This window comes from Coffea arabica, chromosome 4e, assembly GCF_036785885.1.
Source record: "Coffea arabica cultivar ET-39 chromosome 4e, Coffea Arabica ET-39 HiFi, whole genome shotgun sequence".
NCBI classification, from domain to species: Eukaryota; Viridiplantae; Streptophyta; class Magnoliopsida; order Gentianales; family Rubiaceae; genus Coffea; species Coffea arabica.
The window spans coordinates 9,446,001-9,452,310 of record NC_092317.1 but is presented as its reverse complement, the minus strand read 5'-3'; the positions used below and the strand labels follow the sequence as shown (position 1 = coordinate 9,452,310).

At 34.1% G+C, this 6,310-nt stretch overlaps 1 non-coding gene across 1 annotated transcript; it reads left to right on the top strand.

The window, feature by feature from the left end:
- The first annotated feature begins 267 nt into the window (after nucleotides 1-267).
- Nucleotides 268-1,526, top strand: LOC113741796 (uncharacterized). The gene is made up of 2 exons (XR_011813274.1): nucleotides 268-824; nucleotides 1,326-1,526. It is a non-coding gene; the product is annotated as an uncharacterized protein (transcript).
- The last annotated feature ends 4,784 nt before the right edge of the window (nucleotides 1,527-6,310 follow it).

The following is a 6,310-nucleotide window of genomic DNA, read 5'->3' as shown; positions in this document are numbered from 1 at the left end:
TATGAAAAACAACAATTAAGATGGTTGGACACGTAAACTAGCTTAGAAAAACCAAAACAACAATCTAATGTTCATGTGGGATGTTAGTCACAACTTTGCTCTGAACCCAATTTCGTGATGCGTGTGTCACCAAATTAGTCCCTCTTCCAGGCAACTTTTGCCATGAGTCCATAATTACGCACCTGTTTGTTCAACTGTTTTCATTTTCAGACGTCAAGTGTCTATATCTTTGAATTACTAGAATCCACGAGCAAATAAATAATGTTGGTCGCAAATCACTTCCCAGAAAGCAAACAATTCTATCCCATCTGGCCATCTCATTACATTCCACTTGTCTAATCGCCTATATAAATAGTAAGCACTTCTGCAGGCAATATAGCAAGCCAAGCACAGCAATCCCAAATCCCAGAACTATAAAGAAGGTCAATTTCTTTGTTCGCAATTATCAGTTCCATGGCATTCACAACTATGGCCAAAGCAACCTCACTCAAACCGCTAGTGTTCGTACTTTTTGTATCCATGTTGATCATGAGTTTCTTTCGGAGCGGGCAGGCACAAATTTCTTGTGACACCGTCAAGAATGACTTATCTCCATGCGTTAGCTTTATCATGAATGGAGGAAAAGTTTCTCCTGCTTGCTGCAGTGGGCTTAATACTCTACTCAGCCGAGCAAAGACTAGAACTGATCGCCAGAGTGCTTGTTCCTGTTTGAAATCTGTTGTTGAAAGTGCTACTGATGATCAACTCAAGAATGCTGCTCAAATTCCTCATTCATGTGGTGTTAATCTGCCATTTAAAATCTCACGTGATGTCGACTGCTCAAAGTAATGTTCTCGTCTCTTCCAATCTTCTATTTTTAGGCAATATTCTCATTTTTAGTTACTTCAGCCTTCTGCTTTTCTATAGTAATCCGTAATCTTTCAAGCTTTAAATTCCTTAAAATGGAAAGAGGAGGAGGAGGAGGAGGAGGAGGATTTTCTTCTTCTAGGATTTTATTCGGTTAATAGTTGGAATGGCTTGAACCTAGTTAATATTTGTATGGATTTTAGATGCACAGACTAATATCTCCAAAACCTTTTTGCTGGACGTGCAGCAGATACCCTTTTAAATTGATTTCCACAAAACTCATGGAATCAATTGCATTGAACTCCAAGAAATTAATTGCATGCAAATGGCTTTTACCTTTTGGTAGAGAAAGCCTTTTTCCAATATATATACATACACATTCATTTAAGTTCGCATCAGGAGAATTGACTTGAATATCATGTATTACAAAGTTCTCTAACCAAGTACCTAATGGCCTACTTGTAAAATTTGTACTGCAGGGTGAACTTAGCTTGATGGGCACTTGAGGTGCTTCTCCAGGATGCATCACATCACTGTCTAATCTTGAATGGTTTCGTGGACTTTAAGAATCTTCCTAGGTTCCTACTGATGTACAACAAAAGAATATGCTAAATGTAATGTTTTAATGTTCTATCTATCGAACATAAAGTTGTTTAAGTAATATACCTATTATTAGAGTATACCCGTTATAGTGATTAAGATCAATCGACATTCGTACTTTCTTTCTATTTCCTATTTTTCATGAGCCCTCGCTTTGAATGAAGTAATATATATATATATATATATATATATATATGTATATATGTATATATATATATGTATATATGCGTTTAGCCACTAGTAGAACCAAGAACCAAGATTTGGTTTTGAAGGAGGGAGGGTGGGGGGTGAAAAATGTTACATAGAAAGGACAAATTTATCCAGTCTTGTAAATAGGAAACAACGTGAAATTTAAAATTGAAAATGTTAGAACCTATTTCAGTCCAGAACAGTTTGAACACTACTCAAACACAGACTTTATCAATTTAAGTCTCCCACCACAAGTCAATTTTTTAATTCTGTATTTGCTTGGAAATTTTGTTCATCAACAAAAAAGATTGAACAACTCAGATATAATCCCAAATATGTCGCACGTAATTTCACAGGAGACGTGCCAATATTCTCACATAGTCCCAATCCCTCAGTGAGTGTGTTGTGTTTGAATAGAGTATTATTTGAGATATTATCTGCAATAATTACTATAGCATTTTTTATGATACAATGTATATGAAATAAAAAATGATTAAAAATATAAAAATATAAAAATTATTTTATTTGTGATGATTTAGCTATCCAAACATTCAGGCTAGTATTCTATGAATTGGGCTTCAAATCAGACAAAGCTCCAAACTCTGCCATTGTAGTTTTAATAACTTCAAAAGATTGCTCAATAGCATCATAGAGAATAAGCAAATTACCTGCAAAACTAATTGTTAGAAAACTGTAGTAAATAATAAAACTATACTAGACAAATACAGAGACTTTGAGGCGTGAAAGCACTTTCCTTAAGGTGTTATTTGCCTCTATTAGACAAATTACCTCTAGGATACAACAAAGTCTAAGAACTATCAAATGAAAAGTAAAGTGATTTAATTCTGTCAATTAACAGATATGTCTGCAAAATGTAACCGCCAACCGCCATCAACTACCTCTGATTGACACCCTTTTAGAAAGCCCCAAGGTGCCCCAAGTGCCCTTGTCAAGATTTTATATATCTTGAAATAAGTTTCCCACCAAACTTTCCCTCCAAACTAATATCTTGGAACAAGTTTGTAAAGGAATAGGACAATGACTCATATATAGGCAACATGCACTTTATCCTCTTTCAATGTGGGACAATGGATTTCTACATACTTATTACAAACTATTACCAACACTAATGACTCCATTTTAGCTCAGCATTGCCAAGGTTGGTGGTCGAAACTTCTTTACCTAGCTAATGTTCCACTCAAATAGCATTGTGAACATTTCCAGAGCAATTTGAAAGGTGTAAAGGGAGGCGTAAATATTATGCCTTTTGCACAATCTTGTAAACGATCGAGAAAACGACATAACAAATTTTTTGGAATTTCAAGTAGAGATCAGAAAAGATGAAAGTTGAGGGCAACCTACATAAATTATCTTTTAGAGAACCAAATTTTAATGAACAATTGTCTGCCCATTTGCACAATTCATATAGGACTTAATTAAGATTAATTCACTTTTATTTTTTTCGATTGGTTGGCCAATGGAGAAACTCATCAAATAATTATTTGAGAAATTATTAATGCTTTTCATGCCAAAATTAATTTACCGTAGATTTAGCAAGTGAAATGACAGCTTTCAAGTAGGCAAAAAGTTTCTCTACTTGTAGCAATTGGGTGTTAGTTATCTCCTACTGTCTACCGCTCCGTTTGGATTATCCAACTGGAGATCGAGGCAGTAATCAGTACAATGAAGACAATGCATGGATAGTTATGTAATGCCCAATTTCATCTTTCTCAAAACCCGAGTTGTTGTTAAATCAATGCGAAATTGTTTCAACCTCATAAAGTACTCTTAATTTTTCTTGATCCTCATAATTCAAACTCCATTACCAACGAAAGGTAGAGTTTACACCATCAATAGTGTATAATCAATGATTAACCAATCATATGCCAATGATTATGTGTGAATAAATCCCAATGTGATATGAATACCCAAAAATTTTCCACAGAAATCTCTACCTTTTTTTTTTTTTTTTTGCATCTACCTATCAAACATTTTTAGTATTTTTGATCGTCGAAATTATCATACATTCGAAACACAAATACATGTTTTTCGCATCTTCCTATTATACATTTTGAGTATTTGTGATCCTAGAAATTCAAATTATCATACATACTAAACACAATAATAGTCTACTTACCAATGATTAGAAAATTCCATAGCTACTAGTAATTTTTTTTCAAATCACACCCTAAATAGATGCTTGTCCAGTTGATCATATCAATTAATCCCTTTCACACTCCTAAGTTTTCCTTTTCCAATTCCACCAAAGTCCCTTAACAACCACTTCTTAAAGCCCTTTTCGCTCTACCTATTAAAAAAAAAAAAAGCTTCTTCACTATTTCATCTTTCTTCCTTATTAATCTCTATTAAGTTGTTCTAGCTGGTTAATTTACTTATCAATGGCCAACCCTGGCTTTGTTCTTAAACTAGTAGCCCGTGTTTTCTTGTGCATGTTGGGGAATTGGCCACAACATGGAGAAGCAGTTATCTCGTGTGATACTGTGGTAAGTGTCCATGCCTACCTTATATACAGGAGGGGCAAGGGGAGAGCCCTCTCTGCTGCTCCAATGCGGTGTCCCTCATCAACTCAGCCAACACTCAGACCTATACCTGGTAATTGGACGGGTTGGGCGGTTTTGGGCGGATTGATATTGGATTTTTACTTAAATGGGTTATATTTAACCCGTCCAACTTTAAATTGGGTTATTTTTGGGTTGGATCATATTGGATCATCTCAAACTCATGATCCAAATATGACCCAATATATTAATTAATAGATTTCGATATATAAATTCTCTCAAATATATTTTTACATGCAAAACATTTTTTTCACACACATAAACACATTTTCATATACTAAAACAATTTTTGTCCAAGTTGGATATAGCATGAAAAAATGGTATACCAATATTAAACAAGATCCAATCACGCCTTAATTAAACTGAAATTTGATAAGAGATGTACAATTCTCAACCAATTAGTTCAAATATCACTATCCAATTCATTTGAAAATTCTCGTAAAAATTAACACAGTATTAAAACAGGTAACCATCTACCATTCACCAATAAAACACATTCTAATCCTTCAATAACTCACTGAGGAAAGATAAACAACCACTGACCATCCCAAAAATGCCGTCAGACCACAGCAGATCGCCAAAATGTTTGCTACTGTCTGGAAAGACTCGGTTCAGGCTTTAGCGACGCTGAGATTGCACATGCAGCCACACTTCCTCAACATTGTGGTACATTTATCGCCTATACCATCTCACGGGATATGGACTGCTCAAGGTAAATATTTTTTGGTTTTCCTAACAAATTCTTAAGGTGATTAGTGAGATATTGGCTCGTGAATACTATATTCTACAGTACTGAAACCAGCATTTCTAAACACCAACTGGATTTCGTGATGTAAAATTTTAGCCATGGACGGTACCAGAAAATTCATCTTGTGGGGGCAAATTTAAATATACATAAATTTATATGTATAACACACAATATTTTTAAATTTTTGTGCGAATAACACTTTAAATTTATAAATAGTGTTCTGAAAATTTCTAATTTTGTAAGGAATGAAAATTAAATTTTTTTAAAATTTCCCATCGTCCTTGGTTTCGTCCCTGTTTGTCACTATTAGAAAGTATTAGTAGTGTCCTTTTTGTTATTAATTACTCACCTGTCATTGACTTTTAGCACTAAATAAAACTTACTTTTCGACATGTAAGAATTTTCTTTGTTTTACAACACAAATTGTTAATCATGTAGCGTGATTCATATGTACCACGTCCTGTCATGTGATTTGCATAATGCATTAATCATTTTTTTGGGTCACCTTTGGAATCTGTGATATGATTATGATATGAAACCAAATCACCATACTGATACGAAATGATGTTTTACGACTCCATTGTGGATCATACACCTATGATATTGTCATTTCGTAATTAAGGGTCATTATTACCTTAAGAGTTTATAACAACAAAAGTTATTAAGATGGAAACAAAAACTATAAGGGTATAATGAGTTTAACTTAGAAGATTCAAGGCCATTTTAGAATGGCACCAGACTGTTCAATGGTTGAAAGAAAGTTTGCTCAATACTGATTTCACGCATTGTTTAATCTGTTGCAGCGTGAAGTAAGGTCGACGGCCGTCGCTGTAAGGGCTTCCTTTTCCGGCAGGATTCTCTTTCGTCTTTGTGTTAAGTTTTAACCAATCTGGTTATGCTATCGTTTCTTCTCTTGTTTTGTAATGAGGGCTAGCTTGATGTCTGTATCACCAAAATAAATAAAAAAAATTGTGATTTTATTCATACTATCTCTGTATAAATCTCAAGTTGTACTGTTATAGGGTGATTATAAATCTCAAATTGTGATTTTGGACTAAGTGATATTCATATTGTGCTTTGATTGGTTGCCAAGCCAAATTTGAAGATTGAGAAGGTTGGTTTCTGGACAATGCCACTTTAGAGAACCCATAATGAAGTAGAGCAGGCACTAATACTTCGAATTAGAACATATATATGAGTTTATCCAACAGGGGTCACTTTGTCTTTGCATTTACGTTGTAAGTTGCATCCTGAAAATAAGTTTCTTAATCAATCAAATGAATTGAAGAAATTTTCCAAATCTATACAAAAAAAAAAAAAAATAGATCCATTAAACCTTGCAGATATT